The sequence below is a fragment of the Podarcis erhardii genome (genome assembly GCF_964252035.2).
Source record: "Podarcis erhardii genome assembly, chromosome: 3".
In the NCBI taxonomy this organism is placed as follows: domain Eukaryota; kingdom Metazoa; phylum Chordata; class Lepidosauria; order Squamata; family Lacertidae; genus Podarcis; species Podarcis erhardii.
In genome coordinates this window covers 69,424,681-69,442,371 of record NC_138507.1, presented here as the reverse complement: position 1 = coordinate 69,442,371, position 17,691 = coordinate 69,424,681, and the positions used below count along the sequence as shown (strand labels likewise).

The following is a 17,691-nucleotide window of genomic DNA, read 5'->3' as shown; positions in this document are numbered from 1 at the left end:
TTGACCACACTACCTTGATTAAGTTTGAACGTGTTAACAGACTTCCAGTCCTATATTGATTCCAGGCCCCAGTTTGTCACTTCCACCGTGTTCCAGGAATCAAACAATTGGAATAAGCCATGCCATGTATTGGCTGCATATTGTGACACCTCAACCCAAACCTCCAGATGAATTCTACCAGCAGTTCCATGTCAATGTTACAACACATGGAAGGATGCACACCACACCAACCTTCCTATAGAATGGAACCTCTGGGGAGCAGTATCACAGTCAGTGGTGTTAAAAGTCACCAAGAGGCGCAGAAAAACCACCAGGGTGACCAAGGTAATCGCAGATCCAAATCCAGGCTGAAAAAAATCTGACTGGAAACCACCAGTTCCCTGGCTTCCTTCACATGGATCCATAAGGTTGAATCAAAGTTACAGATAGGTAGCCGTGTTGGTCTGCCATAGTCAAAACAAAACAAATTCCTTCCAGTAGCACCTTAAAGACCAACTAAGTCAGTTCTTGGTATGAGCTTTCGTGTGCATGCACACGGTATCTGAAGAAGTGTGCATGCACACGAAAGCTCATACCAAGAACTGACTTAGTTGGTCTTTAAGGTGCTACTGGAAGGAATTTGTTTTGTTGAATCAAAGGTTCACAATGGTATTTGTACTTGCTATTTGTACAAAAGCTAGCCTTTACTTATGTGAAAATCTACTGAAGTCATGCAGACAGAATAATTTGTAAAGATACCTTCTATTTGTTCATCTTCTAATTGTTCACCTGCTTTTCTATTTAATCATTTTGAAGTACCATATATGTTCCCAATTAACAGCTATACAATGTATTTCTTTTGCACTGAATAGTTAAATGTAAAAAGAGTATGGTCTATTATAGCGGTATTTTGCAGCACAGAGCAGCAAATGATTAAAAAAACTGGTGTTATTGCTTCAATATATATAATTTCTTGCCAAGGCAAAATACATTTTGTGGACAATGGCATTAATGGAGACACATGAATGTTATGTTGATGCAGTCAGCAAGGGGAATGGAAAGCCCCACATACTATTTTATCACGATTGCTAAGAAGAGCTAAAAAAACAAAAACCAGTTCACACCTTTAGGGCATCTTCTTAGGATCACTTCACATGAGCCAGTTAACCCTTAATATATTTGCTCCTTCCTTTCAAATGAGTCATACTATTTCATGTAATTTATGATTGATTAATTCAAAAATTAAGCTACTCAGTAGTGGTTAAAAGACAAAGAATGCATTATAGAGACTGGTTTTGTCTGAGACAATTTGCTTTTTTGTAATGCAAAAACTGCTGTTTTTAGTTATAATTAAATGACTGGGAGTGTTCTCGTAATCCCTGTACCAGATTGCAATCTCCATTCTGTCACTTAAAGCTGTACTGCCTAAGAGAATGGAACAACAGGTATGCACAACAAACAAAACAAGAAATCCAAAGCAATGCAACACTATGTATTCACACATCTTGCTCCCAATGTGAGTACAAAACATTCCTTGGTTCCTAAATTGTGGTTGGGTCTCCCCAAGGACCTTTGGAGGTGACTGTAGCTTCTGATTATCAACTTGCTTCCTATAGGTGTTGAAACTGCCTCCTTGTCCCTTCCTTGTTGCGATCACTATTGCCAGTTTATTCTGCAGAAACCAATATTGGCATTTAATTATTTTGTTCAAATTGTATGAGGATATAGATGTTCAAATAGAATATCTAACATCAGCATTTCGGTTGCAAGGAATCCTGCCCTCTTGACGGCTATTGGTCTCATAGATCCATAGATTCATTTCCTGATATTCTGCCTTCCAGCAAGTGAAAATTAAGAATTCTTAACTTTCAGTCTCAAATATCAATTCTGGCCTATATTATATTAAGGGATTTTATATTTCTATTTGTAATGATTGTTTACTCTATCTTTCTCACTGATTCCACTTTAACTATGTCTTTTCACATCTAGTCTCTGAAGTATGAACCACAGAAATATGTTTGTACTTATAATAGTGTTGAGGCCTCTATAGTCCTTGCCCAATATTAGGTGCAAAATTACCAATAAATGGTATTTCAGCAGGCTGTAAAAATGATTCCATGGTTCAATCCATAAATCTGAGCTTTGTTGTAAAGTTAAGTATAATAACTATAACTGAAATCACATTGGTAATTTCGAAAACTCAAATTGTTTCAGACCGCCTTCTTTTAAATAAAACATTTTTTAGAGAGAGAGCTACCTTAGAATGGATAGCTTTTTATTTCTGCCGAAATTTATATTTCTTTATCTGTTTTAACAGGTCTATATTTTTAAATGATTGTTAATAGTGCTACAAGCAGTTCACAACTTACGCTGGGGTTAAGTTCCAAAGAGAACAACTAAAACCCAAATTGTGTATAGTCAAAAGACATTGGGTTCAATGGCAGGTGGGATTACCAAAGTATTTTTTCCTGGATGCCCGCTCCCTTTTTTTTATATATATATATATATATATATATATATATATATATATATATATATATATATATATATATATAAAATTGCTAAGTGCATAAAGCTGAATGTTCACAAGTTAAATGAGTGCAAGTTGCGAGTTATCTGTAATATGATTCTGCATCACATTTTTAAAACATGGGAACCATGTCAAGTGGGCTACATTAAAAAACTGATGAAAAAATTAACAAAATAATTTATTTGGAAAGAGGCCCCACTGAATTACTTTCACACAAAATTTGTTTAGGATACTTCTGAGAATAATGTCAATGACTAATATCCAACATGTGACAGATTTTCAGTAGACCCATTGATTAGCACTGGATATGATCTAGGATCTATACCAAAACAGAAGTCTAATAGATGTGAAGACTATTTCAGTCATGTGAATCCATCATACTGGTAAGGATTTTAATGTTGCTTATCCTTCAGAAACTGATTGATTTCTCAAATATTTATACCACTCCAAGAAATACAGTAGCAGTTTATTTCTGCTCAATTGGCAATTTCCAAATTGGGTGCAGGGGCATACTTGTGTGCCCAGAGAGAACTGCCAACTTGCTGTGTGAAATAACAAACAAAATATTGAATAAAATATTGAAGCAAATTATTGTGAGCCCAAAGAACCCTCCCAGAGGGGAACCTATCTGCAATGTTTCTGCAAAATTAACTGCTCTAGCCTTGCCTCCTTTTCATCATTCTCCACTGTAGGAGGGTAAACTGCTCTGTGTCTATGTGCCTTATAATGTGCTTGGAAGGCTCAAATTGGGTGCAACTAAGAGCTGTTCCTGTTGCAGAAATGCAGCAGAATAGTCTACCCCAAGAGGAAGTGACTGCAAACTCTGCATGTGGCTTTGCTCTAGGCTTGCCTTATCAAAATTTATTAAATATGTGTTCAAATATAACACCGGTGATAAAAAAATCATACAGGTCCATCAATTAATATGTTGATTTAAACCACTGGCCAACTACCACATCTCTCCCCCCACCAATTGCATTTTGCAAGAAACAAAAAAGCCACACAGCGTATGACAATAGGCACTTGAGAGAGCAAGGAACAGCTTCATTTTATTTGATAAAATAGCTGTAATATGCCCACCTTCACAATTTCCCAGACCCTTCCAGTCAACACCCATTCTGAAATCTCCTCCTGAGGAAACGTCATTGATCAAAATTCTGTTAGTGTAAGGGGAAAGACTGTGCTGAGCCGAGCCATGGACTTCATTAAACATGCAGAACATAAACTGCTGACACAAAGCGGCGGCAAATGTGCAGCACAGTAAAGGAGGAAAAAGGAAGCAAGAAATAGTGGGGGGAGGAGATGAGGCAGGGAGAAAACTCTGCCAAGTACTCCCATATAATAGTTTCTATCTATCTGATGTATACTGCCCAACAATTCTACTTATAACCATACTCTGAAGCAAATATACTTAATCTGCCTACAATAGGAGCACAGGGAAATGTAGTACTGATTCTGCACCAGACTGGGTTCTTTTTTCCAGCACTGCACTGAATACCAACGCTGCAATTGGCAGGCATGATGTACGAGTTCCTAGGGTCAATCCCAGTTCCACCCCCTATGCCAGCGATTTGTAACCAGAGGGATCTATGCCTATCTACCTAACTAACTTGCCTTCCCTAAACAGTTTTTCATAAACAGCAAAGACTAGTGTTTTGGTAGACAACTATTTTTCCCCAGACATCTTTACTGAAAGTACATAATTATATGTGCACTAAACATGGTGAGACGTAAATAAAAGAGAGAGAAAGAAAAAAAGAAACAGCACCCACGTAGAAGGGAAAGTAAAGGGGAGGGCAAAACTGTATACAGTTAAACCTCAGCTGTCGAACGTAATCCATTCCAGAAGCCTGTTCGGCTTCCGAAATGTTTGACAACCAAGGCATGGCTTCCGATTGGCTGCAGAAGCTTCCTGCACTCAAGCGGAAGCCACGTTAGATGTTCGGCTTCCAAAAAACATTTGAAAACCGGAACCTATGGGAGCCAAAATGTTCCACAATGGAGGCGTCTGGGAACAGAGGTTTGACTGTACTTTACAAAGTGGTTATTGTACTTCAACAGATCTTAACCTATTACAGTACAGTGGTGCCCCGCAAGACGAACGCCTCGCAAGACGGAAAACCCGCTAGACGAAAGGGTTTTCCGTTTTGGAGGCGCTTCGCAAAACGAATTTCCCTATGGGCTTGCTTCGCAAGACGAAAATGTCTTGCGAGTTCCTGCGGGGTTTTTTCCCTCCCCCCCCTTTTCCTAAGCCCTAAGCCGCTTATCAGCTGATCCGCTGATAAGCCGCTTATCAGCTGATCCGCTAAAAGCCGCTAATCCGCTAAGCTGTCAATGGGCTTGCTTTGCAAGACGAAAAAACCGCTATACGAAGAGCCTCACGGAACGGATTACTTTCGTCTTGCGAGGCACCACTGTATTTGTAAGAATGGATTGGTAGACAACTATGAAATTTTTTTTGTGTCAAAGCATTTCATTTCAAGGCTGAGCTACAGGCAGCTGTCAAGAGATGAACCAGAGCCCAGGGACTAGCTGGGGAGTCAGAGCTATGAAATATTGTAAAGAATCAGGAAGATCTTGAGATCTCAGCCCAAACAGTAAAGGACTGTCCTTCCAGAAGAGGGCAAAGGCCGGCCTAGGTGAGCAGGGCCAGTCTAGGGCCTGAGAAGATAAGATGCTTGTCTGCCAGGATGATATTCAAGAGTGCTGAGGCTCATCACACAGGGAAGCCGCACGCAGAGCAGAAGGCTCCTACTTCTAGTCCTGGTAGTTCCAGACACTGAGCAGCACTGCCACTGTGTCTCCCTGTTCCAGCAACTACACAGAATACACGGCCATTATTGGCACCAGCAAAGAGTGTTTGACAAATAAGCATGCACACAAAATGATGTGCTTGAGAAAACTGACAATGTATTTTAATCTAGCCTCATAAGAATAAGTTCATTTCCAACATGAAGATGGACTGTTTTGTTGAGTAGGAAAGAGGTGGTCAAAGAGGCTCAGCAGCTTAGTCAGAGTTTCAGAATTCTGTGTTCATGATCCAAAAGTGCACAAAAACCTTCACAAAAACACACAGTGAACTGAGATAGCAAGAGACTGGGCAGCACAAGTATGTTTACTTACTCGTCCTGTGAAGCACCCAACTTTAGAAGGAAGTGGGAGTAGAAGCACTTCTGCTTTCCCATGGCATTATGTAACACCTGCACTCATTATGTCTGCTCCCTGGATCATTTATTTCTGGGCTCCACAGCTCAGGCTCTTGTTTCCCAATAATATAACACAAGTTTGTGTTAGGCATTCAGCTTGGATACGCAAGGGCCCCAGCTTTCACTTCTTTTACACCAAGGTCTGAAGGGGGCTTGAAAGCACATTTGCTTGCAGGTCTCCCTGTGATCAGAACCCCTGATAAGGAAAGTTCTGACTGTGGAAGCAGAGGGGCACATCCTGTGACTTTTAATTTTATTTTTAAAAAACCTTAAATGTTTAAAATGTTATTCAGGGCAGTCAAAACGACATCATTGAAATGTCTTTTCTTCCCAAGTAAGACTATCCTTTTGGATTCATCAACGTCACATGATGTTACAATTTGGATTAATAAACATAAGCCGTGTTTATAGATGTCATTAATTACTTTATTTATCTGCAGAACAAAGCTTAATTTGAGAACGTGAACAGACCTGGGCTTTCATATGCTGGTATATTTTAATACATGTATCTCGAGAGCCATGTGCAAATGCCACCTACGCATATTGCAGACATGCTTATTTTACTGCAGAGCTGCATGTCTGGAAAAATCACAAACTTGAGAAACAATTTCAAAAGGAATATGACAACAAAATAGACACATGAGATACCTACATACATCTTGAGAAATACATGGAGGGGTGGACTCAAAAGCACGCATAAAAAAGTAACATCAGATGTCCTTGAAGCTAACTGTGCACAATATGATTTTAAAATATATCTGTAGTTTACTGGATGCAGCAGCTTATCTTGGCAATTCTGTGAGAGGCAATCCTCATTTCCCAATTGGGAAATTGGGTTCTACTAGAGGAAAACCTACAAGTGTTTGAAGAGGGCAATCTCTGTGAAAGGGAATGAAAATGTGCAAAGTGAGTGGTAAGTAGGAGCCAAAGTATATTTTTAAACTTACTGTAGACCTATAGGGGACCAAATGCCTTTTTACATTTGCAGTTCAGCTTCTGAGTTTAAAATGCTTTTTAATTCAAAGATAACTGTGTAAAACTGCCTACAGTAGAAGCCTGAATTTAATAGGCACGAAGCTGAAGGTGTGTAGCATTTTTCTCTGATCACAAGCAGCAAGCACTTAGCTGTGAGAGAGGCCCACAATGAATCACTGCAGGGTAGAATCAAACACATCACAGGAACATACAAGCCTTTTTTATTATTACTGTAACAGGTAAAAACACTTTACAACTTAAAGTCCTAGAAAAATGCATTTTCAACCAACCAACCTTTCACACTTATCAAGCTACCCACAGTATCATACATAATAGCGTATTCGCACTCTATGAATTGAGACTAGAAAGGAAGAGAGTAGGGAGAAGATCAACATTTCCCAAAGAAACCGCTTTGAAGTTTTTATAAATAATTCTGAAATATGTCTTCCAAGCTCAAACTGGGCATTACTGACTCATAAAACTGAAAAAAAAGTTTTTCTGATAGAATTTTAACATTTGGGCTAGTTTGTATTTATTATTACATAATATAAAGTGTGTATGTTTCTTGATGCTGTAAGTCCAATATTTAGATCAATAAAAATAAAAGTAACATCATTTTTTGAAAGTCATAATTACTTTAAATATTTCATTAACGGCACATGAATGCAGAATATATATGAGAAGCTAGTGAATACACATGTTAACTACAGACCTGTTCAGCCTCCTTTGCCAAAAATTTGCACCTCTCTACAGAGGTATACCTTATACAGTGGTACCTCGGGTTACATACGCTTCAGGTTACAGACTCCGCTAACCCAGAAATAGTACCTCGGGTTAAGAACTTTGCTTCCGGATGAGAACAGAAATCGTGCTCTGGTGGCATGGCGGCAGCAGGAGGCCCCATGAGCTAAAGTGGTGCTTCAGGTTAAGAACAGTTTCAGGTTAAGAACGGACCTCCGGAACGAATTACGTTCTTAACCCGAGGTGCCACTGTACTTGGAGAACCTCCATTCTAAAAGTATTTAAATACACATTTTCAAATAATTGCTCCTATCCAGAAATATATCCAACAGACGCTTTTCTCTCAACAAATATTACAGCCCCTGAGAACTTCAAATCTGCATAAGCTTTGCATAGTAATGATTGTCAGCAAAGGCACAAACTCTTTCTTGGATTGTTGAATAATATTTTTGGTCCAGAAGGCTGAGTACCAATCTTTCCCTTTGCAATCACTGCCAGGCAGAAATCTGGGCTGGGTATGTGACCATCATTATGTCACGTTCATCATCTTTGGCGTGTCACTTAATCTCCTGATTTCAATTTTCCTACTGCTGCATCCCTTACTTTCCTCATGCACTACGGCTACCTTGTACTCTAAGCTTGTGGACAGGGAATGTTTCCATTTAATTGGCTGGTGCACAGTGCGCAGCTGCTATAGGAACAAATATCAATGTCATAATCACTCTGGAGGACTAATAGGGCAACACTTTCCACATTATTTAAAACATTTTTACTCTACTCTTCAGCGCAAAAAAAAAAAAAAAAGGCTCCCAGTACAGCTTACTCTGTTCTCTGCAGCAGTAGTCCCTGGTCTCAGGTTTACAGTCTAAAATACATTACATACAAGGGGAAAAGGAGGCGGGGGAGGAAAAAAATGTATAATGATGATGGTTAGTTCAGTTGTCCTAACGGATGGCAATATACCTATTTTGGATCTGACTGCACTCCTCTTAAAGGTCAGAGTTTCACTGCATCTGTTCTTATTTATTGAACTGTTCTCCCCATTCCCCTTTATTTTCTGATGTTTCACTTCTCTTGCTTTCTGATTGTGAGTTCAAGTTCAAGTTGCTTCTTTTCACTTCCCCCTAGTTCTTTCTGAACCCCTCTGGTGACACTTGGGAGAAGGGAGACACCTGATATTTTGAGATATTAATCTCATATATTTTATAACAAAAATGACTTGATAAGCTTTTAATATTAATTTGTATCATCACTATCGCTTTCCAAAATATCACCAGCATTTCAGAAGGCATTTCTTTTACATCTATGCTCACATATCCCAAACAGCAAACAGCTTTAGGTACATCCAGTGCTTTTTTCGGGGGGGGGGGGAATGCAGGGGTACGCATACCCCTAAACATTCTGAGAATCTTTGTACTTTTGTCCATTTACTGTATTTATTTTTCACAATTTAAACTATAAAATGGTTATTTTCTTGAGTCAAAATTAGAGTACCCCTAAACATTTTTTTTAGAAAAAAGCACTGGGTACATCAGTAGGAATCACCTAGCTTCTGTTCATACAAGCTTATGTATCAATAGTGTATTACACTGTTTTCCTCAGTGATATTAATCAATGAAGTTGTGCAGAAATATCACCGAGTTTTTACTTACTCTGCATTCTAGAGAGGAAGCAGTCACTTTTGCTAATGAAGAGGGGCACTCCAGGAAGGGATGGAATAGCTTCTACTATGATGAACTTCAAAATAAACTAATAGTCCTCTACAAAGAGTCCATACTTTAATTCATTGGATTTCTTTTCTCACAACGAGAAAAGAATTAACACATGTAAAATGAATTAAATCCAGTTTTTCAGCAATACTAAAAGTACTGTACTAAAAACAGTTTAATAGAACAAAGAGTCTATTTACTATGAATGGGAACTGTAGTCCAATGTAACTTATACAAGAAAATATAAAGTACCGTATTTTTCACTCTATAAGATGCACCAGACCATACTACGCACCTCGTTTTTGGAGGAGGAAAACAAGAAAAAAAATATTCTGAATCTCAGAAGCCAGAACAGCAAGAGGGATCGATCCGCTGCACAGCAATCCCTCTTACTGTTCTGGCTTCTGGGATAGCTGTGCAGCCTGCATTCGCTCCATAAGACGAACACACATTTCCCCTTACTTTTTAGGAGGGGAAAAGTGAGTCTTATAGAGTAAAAAATACGGTAGTTAATTTGCCTTTGCAAAAGGAATTGTCAAATACCTGTTATATAAATACTATGTCAAATGCCCAACTTCCACCAAGAAACCACTTGCCCCAGAAATTACAGTGCACTCCAACTCTAATATATCTGATAGGGCGCGTGCGCGCACACACCCATCCACCCAATGCAAATCAAAATTGTCATATGGAATTGTATATGACTCACAGTATCCTAGGTACGCAGCACTGATAATGTCTTCATAGACTAGCTAAAAAGAGAAGCCCTAGAAACAGAGTAACACACAACCAAATAGTTTGGTAGAACAAGAGCAGGAAGTCATCATCCCACACACTAAAAATGTTCCAGAGACAAATGACAGCAGCACTGCAGTGACTAGGGGAATAAAATGCTTGTAGTGTGATGCATATGATATAAAGAAGTCAGTGGATGTGGGAAATGTACATAAAATAGTTTGGCGACTTAATTAAAATTCACAGGATGCAAATGCCCTCGTTAAAGACAGAAGTCAAGTAGACAGCTTTGCATTGTTCACTGGAGTCTCATTTTTTAATACACCATTATAGTCAAGGGGACTGCTTTTCGGCAGATGCCAATGAAGACAAAATAAGCCCCAGTTCAGGGGAGCTTTGCCTGCTGTTCCCCATAACCTTTTCAGAGCACTGTTTCTGAAGAAAATATCCTGACTGTGCCGGCTGCTTTCAAAGGAATGTGTTCAGTTCAGGGATGTATAAGACTAATTGTCCAGCTCCATCCTTCCTTGTGCTGAAACCATAAAAGAAGCTGCAGTCTTGGATTGTGCTGCTGCTCACAAAGCAGTGTGTTCTCTCCAGGGCTGAGTGAGACCAGCTGACCATTTATTGTACCTGAAGCCATAAAAGAAGCTACAGCCTGAACAACGAGTAGTCAGAGTAACACTTGGGTAGAACCAAGTCAAGGGCGCTGGAATATATTTCCTTGTACGACTGTGAAGATGAAAAGAGGGGAGAAAAATAGCTGAGTTCAGCTGCACACCTGCAGCATCTGAGGAAGGGCTATGCCATCTGGGCTGGTGTTCAACATCTAGTTCTGGGATGGGGGTACTTCTCCCAGAGTTGCCACGAGGGGTTGCCCCTGAAGTGGTGAACCCAAAGGGGATTGCCACATCGTGCTGCTGCTCTGGGAAGGAGGCAAGAGCACCATTTCCCTATTCCTTATCTCCAAGAATTTTAATCATAAGTGGTATCATGTCTTAGAAGCTGGATATTGTGGCTAAGTTCCCTGGTGAGAGCAGAAATTCTGTGCGGCTTACGGAATGGTCCTGACAGAGCGGTTGGGCCTTGGTCCATTTAGGTTGAGTTCTGTGAATATCTTAGCCTTGCTCTTTTGCATTTTACAATTTTAATTTGCCTTCAGATTATTTAAATTGTTATACTGCCTGTTTTTACTGTTCTTGGCATTACTTATTTGAAAATGTTTGTTTTTATTGATTTTCCAGTTGACGCCAGACTTCTCCTTAGCAGAAGTCTACTCAGGGGACACTCCTGATGGCAGAAGAAGGGGATATTATTTTGCTAATTTCCACTGAAATGTTTTGCACCCTCCAAAAATCTCTGGAACTTCTGGGAAAGTGTGTGTGTGGCACTGGAAGATGCAAGGGGAAGAAGGAATTGGCCCAAATCATCTCTCGTACCTAGCGATTTCCAGAAATTTTGAAGCTATGAGGAAAAAATGTTTCCTCCCGTTTTCCCCCCCGGAAAAAAATGAAAATTTTGGAAAAATTGGGGGGGGGGAGTTCCGTGTGGAGTAGTTTTACAAATTGTGTGAAACACAGTGTATATAAAACTATTGTGCTTGCAATAAAACAGGTAATCTACCCCTTTCCCTCAAAAGCAACAAAAAATGCAAGGAACCATCAACATAAAAAATAATCAGATTTGCCTCTTAGCACCAACAGCAAATAAAGTTAAGATCCACCTCAATATTTAAGCTCCATAGAAGGTCTACCCTTTAAGTAGTGCTTTTCTTATAAAAAAAAAAAACCCAGAAGACGCAACATATACACGCAGTTTATTCTCTCTCATTTTCTGAACTACTGCTATCATTTTCCATTTCTTCTTCCTCTTCCTCTTTGTCATTTTTCTCATGGACTTTTAAAAAACAGTTTTGGAAAAAACCAGGGGAAAACCTGTTTTTTTCCGGGGCTTTTCCAGGCCTTCCCATCTCTACTTGAGGACAGCCGCGGCAAAGCGTAAGGCAAATTTTTTGCATGCCAGGCCTAGAAGTAACCAACATCCAGTTACTGAATAGTATGTTACACTAAGGCTCAAACTCTGTTTGAAAGGAAAAGGAGTGTGTGTGTTTTTAAAATTGAATTTGTTATTATATATTATAAACCGCATGAAGGTAAAAGAACTTTCTAAACAGCTTACAAAAAATATACAACAGAACATTAAAATGATTGATAAAACACAGTTAAAAGCAGGTATTTAAGAGTATTCAAAAGATGATTAAAGTCTGCAGTGGTTAAAAGGAAGTAAATCGCATGCAGCTTCTACGTGTTCAGATGGGCTGGCCCTAATGAAAATGTTTTGAGCAGTTGCCGGAAAGAGTACAATGAGAGGACCTGCCTGGTGTCAGTCGGCAGGGAGCTCCAAAGTGTGGGTGATGGAAGGCCTGGGGGGGGGGACAGAAAAATGGGTGTGTGTGTTGTTTTTCCCAAAGCCGTTTTTCAGGAAAATTTGAAAAAAAGTAGTGTGTGGAATATTCACAGTACCTAATCCCCCCCCTAATTTTTCTGGAAAAAAACAGCTTTGGAAAAAAACAGGAGGAAACCTGGTTCCCCCAGGCCTTCCCATCTCTACTCATACCCTTCCTTCAGTTGAAGCTACTAGACTGAAGTGCATTATGCAGACAGAAGGAGTGTATTTATTCACATAAATTTTTACTTCAATTAAGTCCATCATATCCTCCCCTGCCCCCAACTGAACCAGGTTTTCAACATATTCTCTAATTCAGTGTGGCTAAAAAGAGTTCTATGGTAACTTGGTGATGAAGGAGAATAAGATACACTAGAAATTACAAGGTAAGTGAATTCCCAATTTCTATTCTGAGCAGTAACAGCATTTGGGGAGCACTGCACATTATTTCACTGTATCAAGGGGTTGCTGCGAACTCCCTTTGGATGCAGAAAGAACATGCCCAAAAATGATTCGGCAGCATCACCAGAAACGCTCATAGCCTATAACATGCCTGGCATTTTTTAAAGCAGTAAATGGCTACTACTAGACTAACCTAGAGATGGAAGTTGATAGATCTTGTTTCTTCATAACTTCCCATGCAAAAAGTAATATTTCACCAAATACATGGTTGGTTGGTTGGTTGGTTGGTTGGTTGGTTGGTTGATCGATCAATCAGTTTGATTTCTTAGCCGTCCTTCATCACAAGACCACAGGCTGGGTTACAACAATACAATTTAAAAATCAAATAAAGCCAGTTCTTAGTGCAAGGCCAGTAATAAAATTTAAAACAAAAAATGGGGTGGCTCCTAAAAATATATCTCAGCTATCAAAGGCCAGGATGCAGATGGCCTTTGCTTATAATATCAAATAAAAATGATTCAGAGATCACTGAATGTAGGTTTCATATGACTACTAAAATCACAACATCTGACATAGAACAATTATTTTAATTGTGAGCCTCATTAGAAAAAATAACAACTCGTGGTTGCCATAGTGGAAATCCTTGAATGCATAACTAGTTTCTATATTCTCTAGTTCAAAGGAGAAAAGAAAGAAGAAAAAGGCAAATATTGCTATTTTAATTTTTAGTAGCCATAGAACCAACACAACCTGCACACTAGGAAGCCAGTCTATGGTGGGTGTATGCATTGGGTAATATAGAGGAGCTATATCTAAAAAAGATTTATGTTTTCCAGTCTTGTCTGAGTACTTCAGATAAAACTCCTGATTAATAATCAGAAATCTGTTTTCACACCTGTGCAATATTCTTGAAGTCAGCAAAGGTTGCATGCAAGGTTAGAGCAAAGGCATAATTTAGAAGAGGGTATACATTAAATACACTCATCAACAAATCAACGGAGTCAGTACTTAAAACACTCAATCGGATAAAGGTTAATTGGCTTTAATAAAACTTCACTATCCTTTCAAGATGTGAATGGTATTAGCAGCCAGCAGATGGCAGAAGCAGAGGCTGCTTTGAATGCTTTCCAGCAAAAGCCACGCTAACAATGCATGTAGCTATTTTTCTTTCATCCTAACTTGCCTTTCACATACATGATCATAAAGCACATATCAACCAGCTGAACATTTCAGGTTTAGTATGCAGAAGAATATTTTGGTAACAGTTGGGTTCGTACCAATTTTCATCTTTACCCCTCTGACCTTACCCATGCCATATGTATATGGGAAGAGGATGTAGCTTAATGGCAGACCACATGCCTTGCAGGCAGAAGTCCCCAGGTTCAAACACTGGCATCTGCTGGTATGACTGTGAAAGACCCTGTCTGAAATCCTGGGAAGCAGCTGCCAGGCAGTGTACACAAGGAATAATCAACCTGATGCCCTTTAGATGTTCTGGACTATAATTCCCATCATCACTGACCGCTGGCCAAGCTGGCAGATGCCGATTGAGTACCCCTAATGTACACAACAAATAGCAGTGAGATAGCTGGACCGATTGTCTTACAAGGCAGTTTTATATGTTCCATATTCTCTCACCCTAAATTTATGGTCACCTAAGTGGGTGAGTATAAATACCCTGAGAAAAAGATTAAAGAGCAGAATAAGCTCTAATCCAAATGCTGAGTGTTGCAATGCACTAACTGAACTCCACATGAACAGTGTTCTAGTATTTCAAGCAGATGTGAGAGAACATTATGTCCACAGGGAGCTCCAGTGTTAGCAGGAACCTCTTCATTAGCTCCAGTATTGGGTTACCCACATTGCATGTGACACTGCTATTAGCACTTAAGCTAGTGAGGAAGCTCCATGTGGGCACTGCAGTTCATTACACAATAAGAAATCTTTGGACTGGACTGAAAATACAGAAATGCATAAAAACAATTTATTTGATGAACTGAGACCATCTTGTGGCATTATACTTAGTCTGATGCAATGATGTCTGCTCTATGGAATCCTACGGACCTCCTTGTAACACCTCTAAAACAAGAGACATCCCTGGTATTCCACTTTTTTTTTAAAAAAAAAGAACAGACCTTAATATTATTATTTTACATATACTGCCAGTTATTTATGTGTTTTACTTTCTTGGGCTCCATAATCACTGCAGATGGTGACAGCAGTCACGAAATTAAAAGACGCCTGCTCCTTGGGAGAAAGGCGATGGCAAACCTAGACAGTATCTTAAAAAACAGAGACATCACCTTGCCAACAAAGGTCCATATAGTTAAAGCCATGGCTTTCCCAGTAGTGATGTATGGAAGTGAGAGCTGGACCATCAAGAAGGCTGATCGCCGAAGAATTGATGCTTTTGAATTATGGTGCTGGAGACTCTTGATAGTCCCATGGACTGCAAGAAGAACAAACCTATCCATTCTTAAGGAAATCAGCCCTGAGTGCTCACTGGAAGGACAGATCCTGAAGCTGAGACTCCAGTACTTTGGCCACCTCATGAGAAGAGAAGACTCCCTGGAAAAGACCCTGATGTTGGGAAAGATGGAGGGCACAAGGAGAAGGGGACGACAGAGGACGAGATGGTTGGACGGTGTTCTCGAAGCTACAAACATGAGTCTGACCAAACTGCGGGAGGCAGTGAAAGACAGGAGTGCCTGGCGTGCTCTGGTCCATGGGGTCACGAGGAGTCGGACACGACTAAACGACTAAACAAATTTATGTGTTTTACAAGGAGTGAGAGAAGAGGCCCTCAGTGCAAGGGGGCTTACAGTCTAGAAACAGACACAAGCGAGACAGCAGAGAAATAGGAGCAAAATCAAGGCAGGGGGTAAACATGGGGAAGATTATGGTGGTCATACCTCCCCAGGCTTAGCTGTCATAGCATATGGGGACCAGAGGTCTATGCCAATTTACAGAAAAAGTGGGTTTTGAAGACAGATGATAATATATGATTAATCTTCCAAAACTACATTAATTCTGTTGAACGCTGTACTAAAGGTTTCTTCTCAGAGTAACTCTTTGATCTACCTAAGATTTTTGGCATGAAATATGTAAAAATGCACTTCCAATAAGAGGGGGAGAGCTCAGAAATTGCCCTTTTATTCCCAGTTAGAATGCTACATTTGTTAAATACTTTAAAAGAATACTAGAGCAGCTCTATTTGTTTTTCATAAATTATTCCAAGACAGCTTTTTAGGTATCACAAGAAAATACAGGCAACAATGTTCACTTACTATGCTATGCAGTTTGTTCCTATCACCCGCTATGCTATATGCATTTCCCTCATAGTAATTGGGCAGTGTTACCAAACAGGAACTAAAGGAAGCTAGGAGATCACAGATTAAAATACCTGGGAACCAGTACTCTGTCTTGACTACAAAGAATATATATTTACAAGCAATTAAGTATCCATTCATACTGGATTGCAGGATATTGTAGGTACATAGAACTATTATTGTTCCATTGACAAAAAGTACACTTCAAAGATTATTTAAAACACAGACAATACGTTAAAAAGTTAGAAATTCAACTTGAAGTCATCATGCAATCTTATTAATATCTTCAGTTCTGAACAGTTCTGACTACTTGTGATTTATTAGTGTTGGCCAATAACCCTGTAAGATGCAGCCAGTGTAGAGCATCCAATGGGAAGGTCAGTAGAAAGTGCGGTGTTTTATAATTTTCTGAAGTTTTGGGAAACAGTATCTTATACTATCAAGGCTATATTGATAGCTTTGGACTTAAAAATATATATATTGAAAGCATATGAATGTACGCAAAGAAAAACAAAAGAAAAACAAAAGTCACAACCATTCCTGCCTTAATTAAAACATCAGTTTTTCAATCTGTGCAGTTAGCCATTAAGCTCTGTTTGTGTGTGACACTGGCCAAGGGAAGTGCTTACCCTTGTAAGCAATCTACACATGCTTCCTTCCCTTTTAAAAGCACTTACCATATGCACTGGCTCATTCGTGTGTAGACTTAGTGTGCCAGCCGTCTGCCCTCCTGGGTCACTGAACTGCTAATGCTAAACATGAGCGGGTTGATGCATGTGCTAAATGCATTTAAATATGATGGGAAGAAAGTGGAACATTTACATGGTAAGCGCTTTAAACCATGGCCTTTGTCACATATAAATTGGGCCTAATACTATTGCCAACTTGCAACTTTAGCCATAAAATAATAGCAGAGCCTTCTCCAGAATGGGTCAGGCAGTGAGAGCTATTGGCTACAATAATCTTCAGTAATACTTCTGTTTACTCAGCTAGCATGAAGGATTATAGAGATGATTTTGCAAGAGCTGACCCTCCAGCTTTATTAAATATTCAGTGAATGTTCTGTATGCACGCTGCGCCTTAAAACAAAAAAAGACAGAAAGCGCTACAGAATACCATATGCTAAATACTTCACATAACAGTAGAGCAGGGCTACTTATTTTTAATAATTTAGTTTAAATCAGTTTATCAGGTATCACAACATAATAAGGGAACAATGGTAAAGCATGCTGTCATAAATATTTAGTAACTTTAACAGTGTAAATTTGGATTTTTTCCCAGTTACCAGAGTTAATTTTGTGCATGGTTCTCCCTTATGAATTTTGAAATTCATTCTTTTCTTACTGATTGTTCTACCTTGGTGATAATGCCGCTGTTATGCCTTTTAGAAGTATCATATTATACGGATAATTCAACAGCAGGAGACTCGTGATTTAGGCTCATGTTCCCAAATTCTTCTCCCTCTCGCCATAACCATTCTCTCTTCTCACTAAGTGTCTGTATAGCCTACACACAATCTGTTTTGCCTAGGATCATCTGCTACTAAGTACGCTTAAGAATGAGATCAATACCATAATGTGCATTACCCAAGATTTCACAAATAATTGAAATCAATGTTTAAGTTTGTGAAAGTACGCATA

The 17,691-nt window shown here is 39.3% G+C and overlaps 1 protein-coding gene across 14 annotated transcripts in view; it reads right to left on the bottom strand.

Annotated features, from left to right (window-relative positions):
* ARID1B (AT-rich interaction domain 1B) overlaps nucleotides 1-17,691 on the bottom strand; it is a 356,667-nt gene that overhangs the window by 157,801 nt on the left and 181,175 nt on the right. The window lies entirely within an intron of this gene.